The sequence below is a fragment of the Papio anubis genome, chromosome 3 (genome assembly GCF_008728515.1).
Source record: "Papio anubis isolate 15944 chromosome 3, Panubis1.0, whole genome shotgun sequence".
In the NCBI taxonomy this organism is placed as follows: Eukaryota; Metazoa; Chordata; class Mammalia; order Primates; family Cercopithecidae; genus Papio; species Papio anubis.
In genome coordinates this window covers 161,139,963-161,162,803 of record NC_044978.1, presented here as the reverse complement: position 1 = coordinate 161,162,803, position 22,841 = coordinate 161,139,963, and the positions used below count along the sequence as shown (strand labels likewise).

Here is a 22,841-nt window from a genome sequence, read left to right as displayed (position 1 = left end):
AAGGAAAGGAATCTTGCTCATAGTAGGACTACTTCATGTCATCTCAGTCCTCACAGCTGCACACTAAGGCCGACTGTTGGTCAAGACTTACTGTCCTGCAAGTGACAGACAACCTAACTCAACCTGGCTTAAGCAAAACAAATAAATACACTAATGAGGAGCTAAAAAGTCGCACGATTGACCTCAGCCTTCAGCATAACTTGAGCAGAAACTTGCAGGGACTAAAAGAAATTTCCTCTTCACCCTTTGAAAGTTTGCAGAAAAAAAAATCAACCCACAAAAGACAGATTCATTGGAGAAAAGGGATACAAATCTTTTTTTTTTTTTTTTTTTTTTTGAGCCAGAGTTTCTGCTTTCTCACCTAGGCTGGAGTGCAGTGGTACGACCTTGGCTCACTGCAACTTCCGCCTCCTGGGTTCAAGTGATTCTTCTGCCTTAGCCCCCAAGTAGCTGAGATTACAGGCGCGTGCCACCACAACCGGGTAATTTTTGTATTTTTAGTAGCGATCAGGTTTCACCATGTTGGCAAGGCTGCATTCGAACTCCTAGCCTCAAGTGATCTGCCCACCTCGGCCTCCCAAAATTTTGGGATTACAGGAGTGAGCCACGGCGCCTGGCCACAAATCTTAGTATGTATTTGGGGAGAACCACAGAGTGATTACCCAACCCACAGTGGTTCAGAAGTTTATATACCATCCTGGTAAAATAGCTTATGGGAGGACGGGAAGAGAGGAAATCTATTGAGGGGATTACTAGGAAGAATGAGTGGATCAGGGAACAGAGAAGGACTTGGACAAGCCAGGCACAGTGGCTCACGCCTATAATCCCAGCATTTTAGGAGGCCAAAGCCGGTGGATCACTTGAGGTCAGGAGTTTGAGACCAGCCTGGCCAACACAGCAAAATTAGCCAGACGTGGTGTCACAAGCCTATAATCCCAGCTACTGGGGAGGTTGAGACAGCAAGAATTGCTTGAACCCGGAAGGCGGAGGTTACAGTGAGCTGAGATCGCACCATTGCCCTCCAGCCTAGGGGTCAGAGTGAGACTCCCTCTCAGAAAAAAAAAAAAAAGAAAAAACTTGGAGATTATCTTGGGAGAAGGTCTGTTCAGGTGTGGTTACATTCTTGGTCTGACAGGGAGGGGAAAGAAAACACAGTAGTTTTTTTTTGGCGGGTCTAGATTTCAGTCAGATAAAGGAACTTCAATGTTATCCTGTGCTTTGGGAGGGATGGCTGGGGAGGGGGAAGGTCAGAGAGGCCTTGAGGCTTCTTCAGTTTACCACATTGAAGTGCCGTATGTTGGTTTCTGTGCTCCAGCAAACTCAAATGATGACACTAGGTCCTGGTTTCTGGCCACCTCTCAACAATGCTATCTTCTGTATTGCCTTCATTCTTGGTCAAAACTGTGGTGGCTCCATGGCCTGGTGTAGTGACTCAGGCCTACAGTCCTGGCACTTTCGGAGGCTGAGGTTGGAGGATCACTTGAGGTCAGGAGTTTGAGGCCAGCCACACCAATATGGTGAAACCCCATCTCTACTAAAAATACAAAGAATTATCTGGGCATGGTGGTGCATGCCTGTAATTCCAGCTACTTGGGAGAAGGAGATAGGAGGATCGTTTGAACCCGGGAGGCGGAGGTTGCAGTGAGCAGAGATTGTGCTGCTGCACTCCAGCCCGGGTGACAGAGAGAGACTGTCTGAAAAAAAAAAAAAAAAAAAGAATTAACATGGTGGCATGGTGCTTGCCTGTAGTTCAGCTACTTGGAAGGCAGAGTTGGGAGGATCACCTGAGCCAGGGAGATTGAGCAGTGGAGCCTGTGGTGAGCTATGAACACTCCACACAAGTACACTCCAGACTGGGTGACAGAGCGAGACCCTGTCTTCAAGAAAGCAAGAACAAAAAAATCACTTTTAGTGACTCCTGCAACTGTAGGCTCACATCCTCCCCAAGTTCAAGTATATCAGGGAGAGGTACACTCTCCCCAAGTTCAAGTACATCAGTAAAAAAGCACTTGATGTTCCAATAAAAGTTTCATTGTATTGCACTGGCTCTGACTGCATGATATCCCTGCCTGTGAGCCAGTGATTTGGCCAGGGACATGGTAAGTCTTGCTGGTGGTCAGCGTCCCATATCACCTCTGAAGTTAAGGGCAGTGACGCCACCATCCAAAATGTATGGACTACGAGTGGCAGAGGCGTGTTTCCCCAGAAGCAAATCTGGATGCTGTTACCCAAAGGAAAGGAAACCAGATCACCCATGTCCAGTTATTATTTTATTTTACTATTTTATTTTTATTTTTGAGATGGAGTTTCACTTTTGTTGCCTAGGCTGGAGTGCAATGGCGCGATCTCAGTTTACTGCAATCTCTGCCTCCTAGGTTCAAATGATTCTCCTGCCTCAGACTCCCAAGTTGCTGGGATTACAGGTGCCCACCACCATGCCTGGCTAGTTTTTTTTGGTTTTTGGTTTTTTTTTTTTTTGTATTTTTAGTAGAGATGGAGTTTTACCATGTTGGTCAGGCTGGTCTCGAACTCCTGACCTCAGGTGATCCACCCACCTTGGCCTCCAAAAGTGCTGAGACTACAGGCATGAGCCAGCGCGCCAGCCCAGTTATTATTTTAATTTTCCATTTAGATATAAGGGAACCAAAGCTCAGAGAGAGGAAACTGTTTGTCCAAGGTCATTCACTTAGAAAGAGGCAGAACTGGGGTGGCTCACGCCTGTAATCCCAACACTTTGGGAGGCCGAGGTGGGTGAATCACCTGAGTTCAGCAGTTCCAGACCAGCCCGGCCAACACCGCGAAACCCTGTCTCTCCTAAAAATACAAAAATTAGCCGGGCGTGGTGGTGCACGCCTGTAATCCCAGCTGCTCGGGAAGGTGAGGCAGGAGAATTGCTTGAACCCAGGAGGCGGAGGTTGCAGAGAGCCGAGATCACACCACTGCACTTCAGCCTGGGCGACACAACGACACTCCGTCTCAAAAACAAACAAACAAACAAAAACCAAACCAAAACAAAACAAAAACAAAACAAAGAAAGAGGCAGAACTGGGATTTATGCATGTTTGTCTGCAAAGCCATTCTTTTCTCCTTCTTCCCACAGTGCCCAGGGAAGTTCCACTGACTGGAACTGAACCATAGCAAATGTATCTCCACTTTCCATGATTCAGTAGCTTTGAGTGACAAAGTAACTAATCTCCAGCCCTGGTTATTGAGAAACTCCTGAATTGTTTGCACTGAGCTACCGGTTTCATCCAGAATTCCTGGCAAAGGTGTTAGAACGGCTCCATGATTGGTCAGTGAGATCACCAGCATCTTCCCAGAACTCAGGCGCATGCTGTTGGGATGGGAAGCCAGTCTCCCACTTTATTTTCATTTCCTGAAAGTGATCTGGTACCGTTTGTCATGGGTCTTTGTCTTAAGAAGCCTCAACCGTAAGCACAGAGACTGGGGACACCACTGTGGACACTGATGCTCCAGGGTTGAGGTGTGCCCATCCAGTGCAGTTTTAAGACAGAAATGTGAATGCCTTGGTCACCATGGGCACTGGTCATTATTGTTGCTCTGCAAAGCATTTCATGTATTTCTCTTATCTGTCTGTCCTGAAGACATTTGAAATGCCATTCCCAGTTAGAGTTCAGAAAGTTAAATTACGTCCCTCATCGATAGCAGAATAAACTGTGATGTAACCATGCAAATAATATGTTCATGCATGGAATACCATCCAACTGTTTAAAGGAATAAACTGGCTGAGCATGGTGCTCACAGCTATAATCTCAGCACTTTGGGAGGCCGAGGCGGGAAGATCCTTTGAGCCCGGGAGTTTGAGACTAACCTGGGCAAAATGGCAGAACTCCACCTCTACAAAAAAAAAAAAAAAAAAAAATTAGCCAGACATGGCTATAGTTCCAGCTACTCGGGAGGTCGGCTTGAGTCCAGGAAGGTGCTGCAATCAGTTGTTACTGAGTCACTGCTTTCCAGCCTGGGTGATAAACTGAGGGCTGGGTTTGGTAGCTCATGCTTATAATCCTAGCACTCTGGGAAGCTGAAACGTGAAGATCTCTTGAGCCTAGGAGTTCAAGACCATCCTGGGCATCATAGTAAGACCCTGTTTTTTGTTGTTGTTGTTGTTGTTTGTTTGTTTGTTTTTGAGACAGAGTTTTGCTCTTGTTGCAATGGAGTGCAATGGAGTGATATGTGGGCTACATAAGAGGTAAAAATGTAAACACATACACAGGCACTTCAAGATGATAGGTCCTTGAAATAAGAGGTGGGGGTTTTAAGTGGTAAAGAGGAAACAGAGGCATCAATTTTATTTCCTTCTTTTTTTTTTTTGTGATGGAGTCTGGCTCTGTCACCCAGACTGGAGTGCAGTGGTGTGATCTCAGCTCACTTCAGCCTCCGCTTCCCGGGTTCAAGCAATTCTCCTGCCTCAGCCTCCCTAGTAGCTGGGATTATGGGTGCTCACCACCACGCTTAGCTACTTTTTTGTATTTTTAGTAGATACAGGGTTTCACTGTATTGGCCAGGCTGGTCTCGAACTCCTGACCTCAGGCGATCCACCCACTTCAGCCTCCCAAAGTGTTGGGATTACAGGCGTGAGCCACCGCGCCTGGCTAGGACCCTGTTTTTATAATAAATTAAAAAATAAGCCAACCGTGTTGTCGCATGCCTGGGCTCCCAGCTACTCAGGAGGCTGATGCAGGAGAATCGCCTGAGCCCAAGGAGGTTGAGGCTGCAGTGAGCTATGATCATACCACTGCACCGCATGCCAGCTGTGTGACAGAGCAAGATTCTGTCTCAAAAAAAAAAGAATAAACTGGGCTGACCGTATATCAGTATTGGTAAATCTCTAAAACATAATGTTGAGGAAAAAAAGCAAGTTGTAGAAGGAGGCACACAAAGTCAGGGATATGTAGGCTACATAAGAGGTAAAAATGTAAACACATACACAGGCACTTCAAGATGATAGGTCCTTGAAATAAGAGGTAAGGGTTTTAAGTGGTAAAGAGGAAACAGAGGCATCAATTTTATTTCCTTCTTTTTTTTTGAGATGGAGTCTGGCTCTGTCACCCAGACTGGAGTGCAGTGGTGAGATCTCGGCTCACTGCAACCTCTGCCTCCTGGGTTCAAGTGATTCTCCTGCCTCAGCCTACCCAGTAGCTGGGATTACAGGCACCCACCACCATGTCCGACTAATTTTTGAATTTTTAGTATGGACAGGGTTTCACCAAGTTGTCCAGGATGGTCTTGAACTCCTGACCTTAGGTGATTTGTCCGCCTCAGCCTCCCAAAGTGCTGGGATTACAGGCGTGAGCCATTGCACCCGGTCATTTTTTGTTGTTGTTGTTGTTTGAGACGGAGTCTCACTCTGTATTGCAGGCTGGAGTGCAGTGACCCAGTCTCGGCTCACTGCAACCTCTGCCTCCCAGGTTCAAATGATTTTGTGCCTCAGCCTCTCAAGTAGCTGGGATTACAAGTGGTGCCACCATGCCAGTCTAATTTTTGTATTTTTAGTAGAGTCAGGGGCTTTGCTATGTTAGCCAGGCTGTCTCGAACTTCTGACCTCAAGTGATCCGCCTGCCTTGGCCTCCCAAATTGCTGGAATTTCAGATGTGAGCCACCTTGCTCAGCCTCAATTTTATTTTTGAAACTTGGTGGTGGATACAAAGATGTTTGTCATGCTATTCTCTATGCTTTTTGTTTAAATGAAGTCTTTGGCAACGAAATTTCCTCTGCACCCCAGTCATGGTCAGATTTTCATCTCAATGCTGTATTGGTCAGGAGTCAGTGACAGACATAATCTACTCTAGCTGGCTAGCTAGTTTAGGCTGAAGGAGAATTAATATTGATTACAGAATTGATCAGGAGGCTGAAGGTACCCCTCTGAGTTTTAGAAGGGGGAAGATACGCCAGACATGCTGGTTCATGGCTATAATTCCATCACTTTGGGAGGCCAAGGCGGGCAGATCACCTGAGGTCAGGCGTTTAAGACCAGCCTGGCCAACATGGTGAAACCCTGTCTTTACTAAAAATACAAAAAAATTAGCCAGGCATGGTGGCACACGCTTATAGTCCCAGGTACTTGGGAGGCTGGGGCACGAGAATTGCTTGAACCCGGGCAGTGGAGGTTGCAGTGAGCTGAGATCGTGCCACTGTACTCCAGCCTGGGGGACAGAGTGAGACTCCGTCTCAAAAAAATAAAAAATAAAAAAAAAAAAACAAGAAGGCCAGGCACGGTGGCTCATGCCTGTACTCCCAGCACTTTGGGAAGCCGAGGCAGGTGGATCACGAGGTCAAGAGATCGAGACCATCCTGGCCAACATGGTGAAATCCTGTCTCTACTAAAAATACAAAAATTATTCGGGTGTGGTAATGTGAACCTGTAATTCCAGCTACTCGGGAGGCTGAGACAGGATAATCGCTTGAACCCGGGGGGCGGAGATCATGCCTCTGCACTCCAACCTGGACGGCTGAGCGAGACTCCATCCCCTCTCCCTCCACCAAAAAAAAAAAAAAAAAAAAAAAAAGAAAAAAGAAAGGAAGAAGAAGAAAGAAAAGAAAAGAAAAAAAGAAGAGGGAGGTCAGGCAGCAAGGAAATTACTGACTCTTTTGTTACTGGCTGGTTTGGGAAGACACTGTGGGAAAGCCAGATTCCACAGGAATGACCCTTGCCACGAGAAACAGTGGAAGCAGCAGGATAAGGATAAGAAGGGGGGTCTTATCCTTGTTGCTTCCTGCTGGCTGATGGAATCTCATCAGCATCTGGAATCCTAGAGCTTGGGAATTGTGGTTCTTAACCTTCCAGCCTCTGCTATGGAGGAAGACCCACCCTAGGAGAAGGCAGGAAATGTTGATCCATCCACTGTATGTACTTCTCACAGAAGCCATCTCGTTCATCTCTTTTAGCTTCTACACACCCGGTCCTCCAGCTCTGAACTTCCACCTTTGCCCCCACTCTGAACTCTTACCACCAGCCTTTGTAATAGATTGGGGTGGGCAGTTGGAGCGACTCTTAGTGAAAAGCAATGCCATTCAGTAGGCACTATTATAAGATGGCATGTTTATGCATGTAGGACGCTGGCACAGAATTGGTACGAATGCATTAGTTCTAGAAAGATATCTGAGGTCACAGTGGACCACAGCTAGCTAGATGGTCCGGGGAAGGCAGTAGTGTTTAGTGGTAAAAGAGCTTGGCTCTGAGCTGGGCACAGTGGCTCACACCTGTAATCCCAGCACTTTAGGAGGCTAAGGTGGGTGGATCACAAGGTCAGGAGTTCGAGGCCAGCCTGACCAGCATGGTGAAACCCCATCTCTTCTAAAAACACAAAAAATTAGCTGGGCATTGTAGTACGTGCCTGAAATCCTAGCTACTTGGGAGCCAAGATAGCACCACTGCACTCCAGCCTGGGCAACAGAGGCAGACTCCATCTCAAAAAAAAAAAAATATATATATATATACACACACACACACACACACACACACACATATATGTATACACACACACACACACAAAGGGTTTGGGACAGACTGTGCACCTGGTGAGGACAAAGTAACCTTTAGGTGTTACTCCTAGGTGGATCAGATAGAGAGAGAGGGTGGGGAACTAACAACAACTACCTGTTGAGTCAAATGCCAAACGTGTGCTCCATGTGGCCAGGGGCTAGGGCAGAGCTTGGCTGCGGCCCCTGGAGGCAGTCAACTGTGTTATCTATCACCAGGCACTCCTACCTACTGTGTCCAGAATTTATTCATTCCGGTGAGTTATTGGTCTTGCTGACTTCAAGAATGAAGCCGTGGACCTTCGTGGTGAGTGTTACAACTCTTAAAGATGGCATGTCCGGAGTTTGTTCCTTCAGATGTTCAGATGTGTCTGGAGTTTATTCCTTCCGGTGGGTTCGTGATCTCGCTGACTTCAGGAGTAAAGCTGCAGACCTTCACAGTGAGTGTTACAGCTCTAAAAGGTGGTGTGTCCAGAGTCGTTTGTTCTTCCCGGTGGGTTTGTGGTCTTGCTGACTTTAGGAATGAAGCTGCGGATCCTTGCGGTGAGTGTTACAGCTCATAAAGGTAGTGCAGACCCAAAGAGTGAGCAGCAGCAAGATTTATTGAGAAGAGCAAAAGAACAAAGCTTCCACATCATGGAAGGGGACCCGAGTGGGTTGCTGCTGCTGGCTCGGGTGGCCAGCTTTTATTCCCTTATTTGGTCCCACCCACATCCTGCTGATTGGTCCATTTTACAGAGTACTGATTGGTGCATTTACAATCCTTTAGCTAGACACAGAGTGCTCATTGGTGAGATTTTACAGAGTGCTGATTGGTGCATTTACAATCCTTTAGCTAGACATAAAAGTTCCCCAAGTTCCCACCCGACCCAGAAGCCCAGCTGTCTTCATCTCTTACTACCATGTGAGGGGTGGGGACAAGTGAAAGGAAGAAGAACCTGCAGCGAAAGCAGTTTTGATTTTTATCACTTTTTAGAAAGTTCTCCCATGTGACAAGCAGCAGCAACCCACTCACTCTTCCTCAAATGGAAATGGAATCTACTGGAAGTCTGTGGGGGCTCTGGAAATCAGTGGCTGCCCAAAGGTGCAGGTTGGGAAGATGGGTGGGAGCTGAGAAGGAGCTGTGGAGAGGAGTCCTGCAGGTGATGGCCAGTAGGGATACTGCAACTGTGATCTCCCCGGGAGAGCTTCTTATCACCTCTTCATCTCCTGGGTATTAGCATCTAAGTGACAGTGCTTAGATGTGCCTGGGCTCCTGGCTCCCAGGAGGTGAAAAGTACCACCAGGAGCTGTTCAATTCTAATCAGATATTTCCGCCTGGGAAAGGTTCTCAACCTGTAGCCTCCTCTAAGTTACAAAGGGAACTTAGCAAGTGTTAGAAAACTGTTAGAGACAGACTGGTACCTAACGAGGACTTTCTTAGGTAGAAGATATACTCATAGATAAAATGTCACATAAAATTAAGAAACTCTTTCAAATAAATATGTATTTTATTAAATTCAGTAGTGATAACATATGGCCGGGCACGGTGGCTCACGCCTGCAATCTCAGCACTTTGGGAGGCTGAAGCGGGCAGATTACAAGGTCAAGAGATCGAGACCATCCTGACCAACATGATGAAACTCCATTTCTACTAAAAATACAAAAATTAGCCGGGCGTGGTGGCGGAAGCCTGCAGTCGTTGCTACTCTGGAGGCTGAGGCAGGAGAATTGCTTAAACCCGAGAGGCGGATGCTGCAGTGAGCTGAGATCACACCACTGCACTCCAGCCTGGGCGACAGATAGAGACTCTGTCCCCAAAAAAAAAAAAAAAAAAAAAAAAAAAAAAATTGACGACATAATGCTGAAAAATAGCAGTAGATAGAAACACTAAAAGTATTCACTCAGTCTGCACATAATGACTGCTTGGTGAATATATGCATGAGAGGATGAGACGGGGAGAAGGAAGCAGGAGGATCTGAGTCCCCAGCCCTTACGATTTCCATATCCACTAGGCAGGACCGGTTACAGAATTTGCAGAACTCAGTGCTGATAGAAAATGTGAGCTCATTGTTAATAACTTATTAGGAATTTAAGGCCGGGTGCGGTGGCTCATGCCTGTAATCCCAGCACTTTGGGAGGCTGAGGTGGGTGGATCACCTGAGGTCAGGAGTTTGAGACCAGCCTGACCAACATGGAGAAACCCCATCTCTACTGAAAAAAAAAAAAAAAATACAAAATTTGCCAGGCATGGTGGCACATGCCTGTAATCCCAGCTACTCAGGAGGCTGAGGCAGGAGAATCGCTTGAACCTGGGAGGCAGAGGTTGCGGTGAGCCAAGATCGCACCATTTCACTCCAGCCTGGGCAACAAGAGTGAAACTCCATCTCAAAAACAAACAAACAAACAAAAAAACAAACAAACAAAAACCCACAAAGAATTTCAGCCAGGCGTGATGGCTGAGGCCAGGCATGGTGGCTCATGCCTGTAATCCCAGCACTTTGGGAGGCTGAGGTGGGCGGATCACTTGAGGTCAGGAGTTTGAGACCAGCCTGGACAACATGGTGAAATCCCATCTCTACTAAAAATGAAAAATTAGCTGGTGTGGTGGCACGCACCTGTAGTCCCAGCTACTCAGGAGGCTGAGGCAGGAGAATCGCTTGAACCCAGGAGGCGGAGGTTGCAGTGAGCCGAGATTGATCCACTGCACTCCAGCCTGGGCGACAAAGTGAGACTGCATCTCAAAAAAAAAAAAAAAAAAAAAGGAATTTTAAGATAGTAACAGAAGAGCGTTAAATTAAATGTAAGGGCTTTTTAAGTGTGGGATCCTGTATGATGGTATAGGTCACACATACTCAAAGCTGGCCTGCTGCTAGGGGATTCTCCCCAAATAGACTGGATGCGGCAATGGTCACTCTACTGGAATCCCCTTTTTCATGCTGGGAAGTTAGGTGAGCAGGCTGACAAGACATATTTGTGGACTATCACAGTATGTGAAGCTCAATGGGCTCCTATTGCCCATCTTCTATTCTTTCTTTCTTTTATAGAGACAGGGTCTCCTTATGTTGGTCAGGCTGGTCTCCAACTCCCAACCTCAGGTGATCTACCTGCCTCAACCTCCCAAAGTGCTGGGATTACAGGAGTGAGCTACCATGCCTGGCCTTTTCTTTTTATCTACAAGCAATCTTTCGTTTGTTTGTTTTTAAACCATTTTCTCGGTATGGAGTGCTGGGAAAAATAGAGTTCCCTCCTTTAGGATGCTCATAGTCTAGTGAGGCAGATAGTTTGTGTGTTTGTTTTTTGAGATGAGGTCTACCTCTGTCACCCAGGCTGGAGTGCAGTGGTATGATCTTGGCTCACTGCAACCTCCCAGGTTCAAGCGATCTTCCCACTTCAACCTCCCAAGTAGCTGGGATTACAAACATGTGCCACCGCACCCAGCTAATTTTTGTATTTTTTTTTAGTAGCCACAGGGTTTCACCCTGTTGCCCAGGCTGGTCTTGAACTCCTGGCCTCAAGAGATCTGCCTGCCTCGGTCTCCCAAAGTGCTGGGATTACAGGTGTGAGTCACTGTGCTTGGCCTTGAGGGAGATAATTTTGCAAGCAAAGAATTAAAATGCTGTGGAATCCTCAGTGCACAGGACATACGTGAAGGTCTGAGAGAGGGGTCCCAACTTGGCCTGGGGGAGGCAAGAAATGTCCTCAATGGGCCATTCCAAAGACCACGGACTTTGCATATGGTGGACACGGAGCTAGGGTTCTGATTTGTGTTTAGAACATCACGTGGCTGAGTGCGGTAGTAGCTCACGCCTGTAATCCTAGAATTCTGAGAGGCCAGGGTGGGTGGACCACTTGAGCCAGGAGTTCAAGACCAGCTTGGGCAACATGGCGAAACCCTGCCTCTACAAAATATACAAAAATTAGCTGGATATGGTGGTGCGTGCCTGTAGTCTTGGCTACTTAGGAGGCTGAGGGGCGGGATGATCACTTGAGCCCAAGAGGTCGAGGCTGCAGTGAGCTGGGATCGTGCCACTGCACTCCAACCTAAGTGACAGAGTAAGACCCTGTCTCAAAGCCCCCAAAAACAGGCTGGGCACGGTGGCTTATGCCTGTAATCTTGGCACTTTGGGAGGCAGAGGCAGGCAGATCACGAGATCAGGAGTTCGAGACCAGCCTGACCAACATGGCGAAACCCCATCTCTACTGAAAATACAAAAATTAGCTGGGCGTGGTGGCCCATGCCACTAATCCCAGCTACTTGGGAGGAGAATTGCTTGAACCTGGGAGGCAGAGGGTGCAGTGAGCTAAGAGCGAGCCAAACCTCCAAGCTGTCCTTGTTCATTCCTAGACATAATTTTGGGAGGCACTTAGCTTATAGTTTATAGTTTAGAACAAAGATGATAACAGCCCTTCCCCAAAACAAACCCCTTTCTTGCCTGGGGACGAGAGTGTCTTTATAGACTAACAAATTAGTCAAAAGATGAGAATTATGGTTTAGGAGTCATGCAGTTGGAGGCTACAAGATTCTGACTGTTCCTTGAGATAGCATCACTTTGTAAAGCCTGAGGTCAGTGCTTGAGATATTTTGCAGACCCTGCCCTTGATGGATCAGCTGGCACCACCCAGATCGATAAATTGGCTCATCTGATCCTGTGGCCCCCATCCATCTGTGTTCTTGTGGAACTCACCCAGGTGAGTTCACGTCTGACCCAACCAATCAACACTCCTGACTCACTGGCTGTCCCCCCACCCACCAAATTATCCTTAAAAACTCTGATTCCCGTATGCTCAGGGAGACTGATTTAAGTAATAATGAGACTCCAGTCTCCTGCACAGCTAACTCTGCGTGAATTACTCTTTACTGTTTTCTCTCTTGCAATTCTTCCTGTCTTGATAAATTGGCTCTGTCTAGGCAGTGGCCAAGGTGAACCCATTGGGTTATTACACTCACTATTCTGGTGAGGCACAGCCAGGTCCTGAGCTACAACAGTGGTATCAGGCCTGGGGAGGGGGTGTGGATTCAATAGTTAATTCAGGGCTGGTTGTGGGGGCTCACGCCTGTAGTCCTAGCACTTTGGGAGGCCAAGGAGGGAAGATCACTTGAGGTCAGGAGTTTGAGACCAGCTTGTCTAATACGGTGAAACCCTGTCTCTATCAAAGATACAAAACATAGCCAGATGTTGGTGGCACGGGCTTGTGGTCCCAGCTACTCAGGAGGCTGAGGAAGGAGAATTGCTTGAACCCTGGAGGCTGAGGTTGCAGTGAATGGAGATTGTGCCACTGCACTTCAGCTTGGGCAGCAGAGTGAGACTCTCTCAGGAAAGAAAAAAAAAAAGGGTTAAAGAGTTAATTCAGGCTGGGTGCAGTGGCTGCCTAGGTGCTGTAATTTCAACACTTAGGGAGGCTGAGGCGGGAGGATTCCTTGGGCTTAGGAGTTTGAGACCGGCCTGGGCCACATAGTGAGACCTCATCTCTGTTAAACAAACAAACAAAAAAAGAGTTAATTCAGAGATGGGATCAACTTGGGCTGTTGATTGATTGGATTGGGTGCAGGTTGAGTGGGTATTAGAGTTGAAACAATGTTCTTTTTTTTTTTTTTGCAAAGTCGAAACAATATTCTAAGATGACTAATTGGATTCTGACTTTGGGCAGATATATGGACACAAGAAGAAAGTTAGCTTGGAGGAAAAGACTATGCATGTTATTAGTAATTTTGTAACTCAGTAAAGATATTGGGAGAACTACATGTCACTAAATGTTTTTTTGTCTTGCAGAATCACCGATGATTTTTAGTATAAATATGGCAGGTTGGAAACCTGGAAAATAGAACAAAATGAATGGATTGGCTATCCTACCACTGAAGCAATTAAAACAGCACAACTCGGGAAGAGAAAGTCTAGGGTTCACAATTGTTTTTAGTTCTGTAATTAAGACAATCATTCTAACACAAATATGTTATTTAAAAATAAAAACCATTTCCCTAGCTTTTATCAGTAGACTTAGAACTTATTTATTTATACTTTTAATAGACTGTGATAGAATTCAGGTACTTAAATTAAAAGATGTATAGGGATGGTGGGGAAGGAGGATTCTTCTAAAGTTCAACTAAATCATTCAAATTAAAAAATGTCCTTAATGTTTTAATTGGTTAGTAGTCACCCTGTGTATACAACATAAATCCTTGAAATGATTAACAGGAGGGAAAGATGGGTGGCAGCCCATAATAGTCTCCTTATTTAGAAAGCATTTGGAGGCAAGTTTTATAATGCAGTCTTAAAATAGCCGCTAACCAGATTCTGATTTCAGGAGCTGTAAGAATGTGGAAGCCTTAGCCACATCACCTGAGTGGTAATTAGCATTAAACCACGCAGCAACCATTTCTCATTTCACACTTTATAGGCCCCTTAGTTCCACCTCGGCAGTAATGGAGGGAAACTATTTAGGTATTCATATATGCGAGATCATACCGGGTACCCCTGTGGGGGAAATATTCCTTTGATAGAATTTAGCACGGGGGGACCGAGTGCAGTGGCTCACGCCTGCAATCCCAGCTACTCAGGAGGCTGAGGCAGGAGAATTGCTGGAACCCAGGAGGCGGAGGTTGCAGTGGGCCGAGATCGCACCACTGCACTCCAACCTGGGTGACAGAGCGAGACTCTGTCTCAAAAACAGCAACAAAAACAACAACAAAAAAGAATTTAGCAAGGGAATTCTTGTCTGTTGAAACACACCAGTTTTCAAGGTACCCAGTGCAGGTCTTAAAGCAAGGGCTTTTCTTCTCTTCCCAACTGTGATGAGGACTCTGCCACCTTGAAGCCATGTGCTTGTCTTAGCTCAGGTTTGGGAGACAGACGCAGGGAACTACAAGGACAGAGGTACCTGTTCTCAGAGCTGCCAGGCTTCTCCTTTCTTTCATTTTTTAATTTTAATTTAATTTAATTTTGTTTTATTTTTGAGATAGTGTTGTTCTCTGTCACCCAGGCTGGAGTGCAGTGGCGCGATCTCAGCTCCCTGCAACCTCTGCCTCCCGGGTTCAAGCAATTCTCCTGCCTCAGCCTCCCGAGTAGCTGGGATTACAGGTGCCTGCCACTACGCTCGGTTAATTTTGTTTGTTTTTTTTTTTTTTTTGAGACGGAGTTTTGTTCTTGTTGCCCAGGCTGGAGTACAGTGGCGTGATCTCGGCTCACCATAACCTCCGCCTCCCAGGTTCAACCAATTCTCCTGCCTCAGCCTCCCGAGCAGCTGGGACTATAGGCGCCTGCCACCACGCCCAGCTAATTTTTGTATTTTCAGTAGACAAGGTTTTACCATGTCGGCCAGACTGGTCTCAAACTCCTGACCTCAGGTGATCCACCCACCTTGGTCTCCCAAAGTGCTAGGATTACATGCTTGAGCCACCGTGCCTGGCCCAGCCTTCTTCTTTCATAGCTTCCTACAGGAGGGAGTTACCACAGCAGTTGGCAGGGGCAGATCAGAGGGAGACTTTGCTACCAACCTGTTAAATAATGTGATAACGTATTTTTATTTTTCTTTAGAATTTTAAAATATTGAAACAGAGTCTCCTTATGTTGCCCAGACTGGTCTTGAAGTCCTGGCCTCAAATGATCCTCCTGTCTCAGCCTCCCAAAGTGTTGGGATTACAGGCATGAGCTACTGCACTCAGCCGATAACACAATTTTCATATAGGTAATGGCTCAGTGAATTTGGTTTATGAGTCTTTCCACCTAAAAGGCTGGGCAGCTGGAAGGATGAATGACATAACAGCCCTGATGATACAGACCCTCTCTTCTCTCTGCATTGGGGACATTGGTTTTTGCCAGAGGCCAGCTGTCTCCCAGAGCACACATTCACTGGGGCCAAAGAGTCTGCACTGGTCTAAGGGACTTCGCATGTGGAAATCGCATTACTGCTTTTTACAGGAACTCCTTGTGTTTGGAACCAGCCTAATGAGACTCCTCTCTGGGCAATAGTTGATGTAGAAGTGTTTTTTCTCTTGACAGCCCTGCTCTAGGGGTTGAAGAATGACCAACTTGATTCGGGTTCTCAAAACTTAATCAAGCATCTTCCTAAATGGGATTATTCACATTCCTGTGGCATGTGAAGCAAAATTGGAATCTGCTTGAGTATTTTTGCTGGAAGCAGGTGGAAGTTTTATAACCAGCCTTTAGGGGAAAATGCCAGATATTCTGACGGACAAAGAAGTAAGTTTGCTGAGAGAGTCAGCAGTTGGAGGGCATGCATGGGGGTCATAGATTGTACTTGGCAGCCAGGGTGGGACAGTTGCTGGCCTTGGAGGAATCATTGAGAGACTGCTCGTCACATGGCTCCGTGTTAAAGTGTCAGACCATGAAACGCCTCCACCCTAGGTAACTTCTGGATGACTAAGCACAGAGCACGTTGGGGCTAAAACAGCTTCAAACCTTCCGTGAATTAGTGACAGTCATTGTTTGGTTATCAACTCTTGCGTGTGGGGGCCGAGCCCCTGATGGCTAAACCAGGGGAATCAAACCGCCTTCTCCACTGAGAGCCCTTAACCCATTGCTGACTTATGTTCCGGGTCCTGCTTGGACAGCCTTTCAGATTGGCTACAGGATGTGTTGATCTAGGTACTGCAAAAAAAACTTCCTTCTACAAGCCAGGACTCTTAACTTTACTCAAATATCTCTTTGACAAAAGGATGTGGTTATTTTGTTTCCTTCTCTCCAGCTCAGGGAAGCTGTCAATAGCTCTCTGAGGCAAAGAGTCTTCCAGCTGAAAACAGGTACCTCTGGGATTTAGGAGGGTATAAACGCAGGAAGTTCCCATAACTATGTACAACTTAATGTATGCATAATAATTAAAAATAGGTTTTTTGTTTGTTTGTTTGTTTGTTTGAGACAGAGTATCGCTGTGTCACCCAGGCTGGAGTGCAATGGCATAGTCTCGGCTCACTGCAACCTCTGCCTCCCTGGTTCTAGTGATTCTCCCACCTTAACCTCCCGAGTAGCTGGAATTACAGGCATGCGCCACCACACCCGGCTAATTTCTTATGTTTTTGGTAGAGATGGTGTCTCACTATTTTGCCCAGGCTGGTCTCAAACTCCTGAGCTCAAGCGATCTGCCCATCTTGGCCTTCCAAAGTGCTGGGAAGGTCATTCCTCCCAGGTCATCCCTCCCACAGCGCCCGGTCCTAAATTATTTTCAAAAAATAAAAAAGTGGAGAAAGGAATGACTTTAAATGTTCTTCCTCAGATCACCCAATATAATTTATCTCCCCCCCCCCCACCCAGGCGCTATCTACTATAATATCACTCTGATATATTTCCATATATAGTATAACACATTGCTATTTAAAATGATCCTGCTTGAGCAGATGCTGTGTCGCTGCAGAGGCCCCGTCCTCTGCCTTTCCTGTTTCTCCGCTGAGGCCGTCAAGCTCTCCTTAGCCTCTGGCTGGCTGTCTCCTTAAGAACCAACACCCATAATACCTTCAATTAAGTTGCTGAGTTCTGATGGAGAGATATTTGAAGTTGATGTGGAAATTGCCAAACAATCTGTGACTCTCAAGATCATGTTGGAAGATTTGGGAATGAATGATGAAGGAGATAATGACCCAGTTCCTCTGCCAAATGTTAATGTAGCAATATTAAAAAGGTCGTTCAGGCTAGGCACGGTGGCTCATGCTTGTAATCCCAGCACTTTGGGAGGGTGAGGCCGGCGGATCACATGAGATCAGGAGTTCGAGACCAGCGTGGCCAAGATGGTGAAACTCCGTCTCTACTGAAAATACAAAAGTTAGCCAGGTATGGTGGCAGCATGCCTGTAGTCCCAGCTACTCAGGAGGCTGAGGCAGGAGGATCACCTGAACCCAGGAGCTGGAGGTTGCAGTGAGCTGAGATCATGCCATTGCATTCCAGCCTGGGCCACAGAGCAAGACTCCATCTCAAAAATAAATAAATAATAATAACAATTTTTTTTTTAAAAAAAGGCAATCCAGTGGTTCACCAACCAAAAGGATGACCCTCCTGCTCCTCCAGAGGCTGATGAGAACTAAGAAAAGCGAACAGATGCTCTCCCTGTTTGGGACCAAGAATTCCTGAAAGTTGACCTAGGGACACTTTTTGAAGTCATTTTGGCTGTAAACTACTTAGACGTCAAAGGTCTGTTTGATGTTCCATGCAAGACTGTTGCCTATTTGATCAAGGGGAAAGCTCCTGAGGAGATTCGCACGAACAGTCTTCCGTCGATACCAAAACTGACTCTATTGAGCAGGAGGAAGCCCAGGTACCCAAAGAGAACCAGCGGTGTGAAGAGACGTGGAATGTTGTGCCTGACACTGTCACACTGTAAGGATTGTTTCAAACACTGGTTGCACTGCCCTGTTTATAATTGTCAATATCAGACAAACAGTGGACAAGCACAGCAGCCTATCAATTGTATCAGCAGAATATCGTCCTCACTGTATGTGTAGTTTGAGTGCAGATTCCAAACTTACGGCTGAGTTTCCTCTAGTATGTTCGAAAGTCTCTTTTCTCTTTGTTGTGAATAAAACTGAACTGTGGGTTCTCTATAAGTGACATTTTGAGCTTTCCTTCCTTTTTTTTTTTTTTTTGTAAAGCGATGTCTGCCTAGTTTATTGTCCAGTTAACTTTAGTGACCTTTTAAAAGGCAGTATGTAAATAAAACCACTTGCAAAAAATAAGTAAAATAAAAGAATCTTGTTTATTTAAGTGTTTCTTTGATTATGGTCTTTTCCCCATCTAAAATAAACTGCAGGTTGGGCGAGGTGGCTCACACCTGTAATCTCAGCACTTTGGGACGGAGGCAAGCAGATTGCCTGAGGTCAGGAGTTCAAGACCAGCCTGGCCAACATGGTGAAACCCTGTCTCTACAAAAATACAAAAATAAATTGGGCATGATGGCGGGTGCCTCTAATCCCAGCTACTCGGGAAGCTGAGGCGGGAGAATTGCTTGAACCCAGGAGGTGGAGGTTGCAGAGAGCTGAGATGGTGCCATTATACTCCAGCCTGGGTGACAGAGCAAGACTCTGTCTCAAATAAATAAATAAATAATAAAATAAACGTCAGGAATCTAATTTGTCTCTTTTTTGGAGACAGGGTCTTACTATGTTGCCCAGGCTGGTCTCAAACTCTCAAGCTCAAACAATCCTCCTGCCTCAGCCTCCCGTGTAGCTAGGACTATAGGTGTGTCCCACTGCATCTACTTAATCTGTCTTGATCATCCATCTATCCTCGAGCTAGGACAGTGCCTGGTCCAGGGTAGGTGCTCAATAAATATGTGTTGAATGAAGAGATCCATGAATGTATTAATTTCTTCAAGTGGGAACCTTCTACAGAGTCCCACACCTTTTTTTTTCTCTTAAGTAGACATTTGGGTTAGAAATTTTCTAAAATGAATTATTCAGTTCCATGCTATCTGCAGATAGAAGATGCCAGAAAATTAAACCTACTGAATGACTCAGGGCACCATCAGGAACACTGCCTATTATACTGGGCTACCATCCAGTCCTATTGAGCTCATGAATTTTTTTTTTTAACCTCTACCCAAATCACTGTGATTGTTGAATTTTTGGCCGTCTCTGCCATGTGTGGCTTTTCTCTCTTCGTTTTGGCTGGGCTATCAGCTCTTTCTCTCATGGAAGCACCTGCCGCAGCTGTTTTCCTAATATTCATTTATAACTTTGATAAAAACTGCATAACTGAGCTTGTGAAGAATGAATTTAAAATACAAGTAAATAGGCCCTGCCTGAGATGTAAGGGAATCTCTTAAGCAACATGTGTGACGATTAAGTTGTCCTTAGTAGCATTTATTTAACTTAATTCAAAATTTTTTTCCCACCCCTTGTTCATGGTGGATAAGTTAGGGAGTAGTTTGATTGCAAGCAACAGAAACTGGTTTTGGTTATCTCTAGAACAAGGGGGACTTTTTTGGAGCCCTGTGACAGAGCACATAAAATGGAAGCGATTCTCTCACCAAGGAGCTCATAGTCTACACAAGGAAATTAGAGAAACCATTTGGAGGTAATAATAGAAGAGGCAATTGTATCATTCTTTCTGTTGAGTCTCCATGTTATGTATACAAACTCTAAATGAGCAGGAGTTCTGAGGAAGAAGGGGTCTCTCTCCACTGAGAAGGTCACATTAGGCTTTAAAGTAGAGGCGAGATGGGATTGGGAGCCTAAGGGGGTTATAATTTGCCTAAGTGGGCCGAGCACAGTGTCTTATGCCTCTAATACCAGCACTTTGGGAGGCCGAGGTGGGAGGATCACTTGAGGTTAGGAGTTTGAGACCAGCCTGGCCGACATGGTGAAACCGCAGGCCTGACTGGGGCGTGGTGTCTCATGTCTGTAATCCCAGCACTTTGGGAGGCCAAGGCGGGAAGATTGCTTGAGGTCAGGAGTTCAGTGCTGCTGCAGTGAGCAGTGATCACACAACTGCAATCCAGGCTGGATGACAGAGTGAGACCCTGTCTCGAAAAAAAAAAGAAAGAAAGAAAATTAGCCAGGCATGGTGGTACGCCCCTATAGTCCCATCTATTTGGTGGAGGGTGGGGATTGGTGGGGGAGCTAAGGAGGGAGAATTTCGTGAGGCCAGGAGGTCGAGGCCACAGTGAGCTATGATTATGCCATTGTACTCCAGCAAGGCAACAAAGCAAGACCCTGTCTCAAAAAAAAAAAAAAAAAAAAAAAAAAGTTGAATCTCGACTCATAAATGCCCCTATAATGCAAAGGCAAAGTTTTGAGTGCCTTCACAGTGTGCTAGGTGCTGGAATACAGCAATGAGTGAGACAAAGATGGTTCTGTGTATATTTCTCATCTATTTTTGCAATGAAATATATATTTTGTGGGAAAATGCTTAATATAACGTCTGGAAGTTAGGGTGGGCTTAATCAGTGTCAGCGGAATGAGTAAGTGAATACATGAATAAAAATGATAAAGCTAGCAATTTCTCTGATTGTTTAGTAGGGGAGCACAGAAATCACCTCATTCAGTATTTTCCAATTTTCTATCATTTTCATACCATCATCATGATTTTGCAATATACACAAATCACATTACTATTATTTATTGAATATTCATTCTTAAAGCCTAATCACTTGCTTTTTGCCTAAAAAATTATTTGAAATGAAAACATGCTATTACTGTGACAAAAGGAAAATTATTATCACTTTGTATTTAGATAGAAGTAACCCTGAAAGTGCATATAATGGAAAAAATAAAATAGCAATGTTATTCACTTCTCTGCAGGTATTTCTTCTTCAAGAGGGTTCTGAGCCTGTGGCTTCCTTTCTTCTGCTTATAAAGGCAACTTAGCAAGTATTAGGAAAGTGTTAAAGGCAAGCTAGTATCCAACTGAAACGTTCTTTAACACAAATATGCACAATGATAAAATGCCCCTTAAAATTAAGAGACTTGGCCGGGTGTGGCGGCTCACACCTATAATCCCAGCACTTTGGGTCACTGAGGCAGAAGGATTGGTTGAACCCAGGAGTTCAAGACCAGCCTGGGTAACATAGTGAGACTCTCATCTCTCTTTTGTGTGTGTGTGTGGTGTTTGTTTGTTTGTTTTTGAGACGAGTTTCGCTCTTGTTGCCCAGGCGGGGTGCAATGGTGCGATCTTGGCTCACCGCAACCTCCGCCTCTTGGATTCAAGCAACTGTCCTGCCTCAGCCTCTCAAGTAGCTGGAATTACAGGCGCCCGCCACTGCACCTAGCCGGAGACCCCCATCTCTACAAGTAATATTTCAGTCTGGGCACGGTGTCTTACGCCTGCAACGCCCATGCTTTGGGAGGCTGAGGTGAGTGGATCACTTGAGGTCAGGAGTTCAAGACTAGCCTGACCAACATGTGAAACCCCATCTCTACTAAAGAAAAAACAAAATTAGCCAGGCATGCGCCTGTAGTCCCAGCTACTCAGGAGGCTGAGGCAGGGAAATCACTTGAACCTGGGAGGCAGAGGTTGCAGTGAGCTGAGATAGCGCCACTGCACTCCAGCCTGGGTGACAGAGTAAGACTCTGCCTCAAAAAAAAGGAAAGAAATAATTTAAAAAAAAATTAGCTTGGCATAATGTGTGAGCCTCTAGTCCCAGCTATTAGGGAGGTTAAGGCAGGAGGATTGCTTGAGCCCAGGAGGTTGAGGCTGCAGTGAGCTGTGATCATGCCACCGCACTCCAACATGGGTGACAGAGTGAGACCTTGTCTCAAAAAAAAAAAAAAAGAATTAAGAGACTCTTTCTTATTTTATTTTATTTTAAGTTCCAGGATACATGTTCAGGATGTACAGGTTTTTCACACTGGTAAATGTGTACCAAGATGGTTTGCTGCACCCATCAACCCCTTACCCAGGTATTAAACCCCACACACATTAACTTTTTATCCTGATGCTCTCCCTCCCCCCACCCTCCAAAAGACTCTTTCGATGAAGGCCTTTTGAATGAAATTCACAGTGATTACATAGCTTTGAAAAATAGCAATACATAGATATGTAAAAATTATTCACTTAGCCTCACAAAATGAATGCTTGATGAATAGCGGTGTTAGAGGACAGGGACTTGGTCTTATTTATAGCTGTGTATTAGTTTGCCAGGGCTGCCAAACATAGTACCACATACTATATGGCTTAAATAACAGAAATGTATTTTCTTTCAGTTCTAGGCTAGAAGTCTGAAATCAAGGTGTTGGCAGGGTTGGTTTCTTCTGAAGCCTCTCTCCTTGGCTTCTAGGTGGCTATCTTCTCCCTGTGTCTTCATAGGGTCCTCATGTTTGTGTCCAAATTTCTACTTTTTGAGATGGAATCTTGTTCTGTCACCCAGGCTGGAGTATAATGGCCAGATCTCAGCTCACTGCAACCTCCACCTTCTGGGTTCAAGTGATTCTCCTGCCTCAGCGTCCTCAGTAGCTGGGATTACAACTGTGCGCCACTATACTCAGCTAATTTTCATTTATTTATTTATTTGAGACTGAGTCTCGCTCTGTCACCCAGGCTGGAGTGCAGTGGTGGGATCTCGGCTCACTGCAACCTCCATGCCCCCGGGTTCAAACGATTCTCTTGTCTCAGCTTCCCAAGTAGCTGGGATTACAAGCGCCTGCCACCCTACCCAACTAATTTTTGTATTTTTAGTAGAGATGGGGTTTCATCATGTTGGCCAGGCTGACCTTGAACTCCTGACCTCAAGTAATCTGCCCACCTCAGCCTCCCAAAGTACTGGTATTACAGGCCCAAGCCACCACGTTCGGCCTTCTTTCTTTTTTCTTTCTAATCAGAAGAAAGGTGGAGTATCATTATAGACTATGCATTAATTCATTAATTCAATACGTGTATATCTAGGAGGGATGGTGAATTGGTCCTGGTTTCTTTCTCTGA

General features: G+C 45.6%; 1 pseudogene; it reads left to right on the top strand.

Annotated features, from left to right (window-relative positions):
• The first annotated feature begins 15,653 nt into the window (after window positions 1-15,653).
• LOC101014151 lies at window positions 15,654-18,313 on the top strand (annotated as a pseudogene).
• The last annotated feature ends 4,528 nt before the right edge of the window (window positions 18,314-22,841 follow it).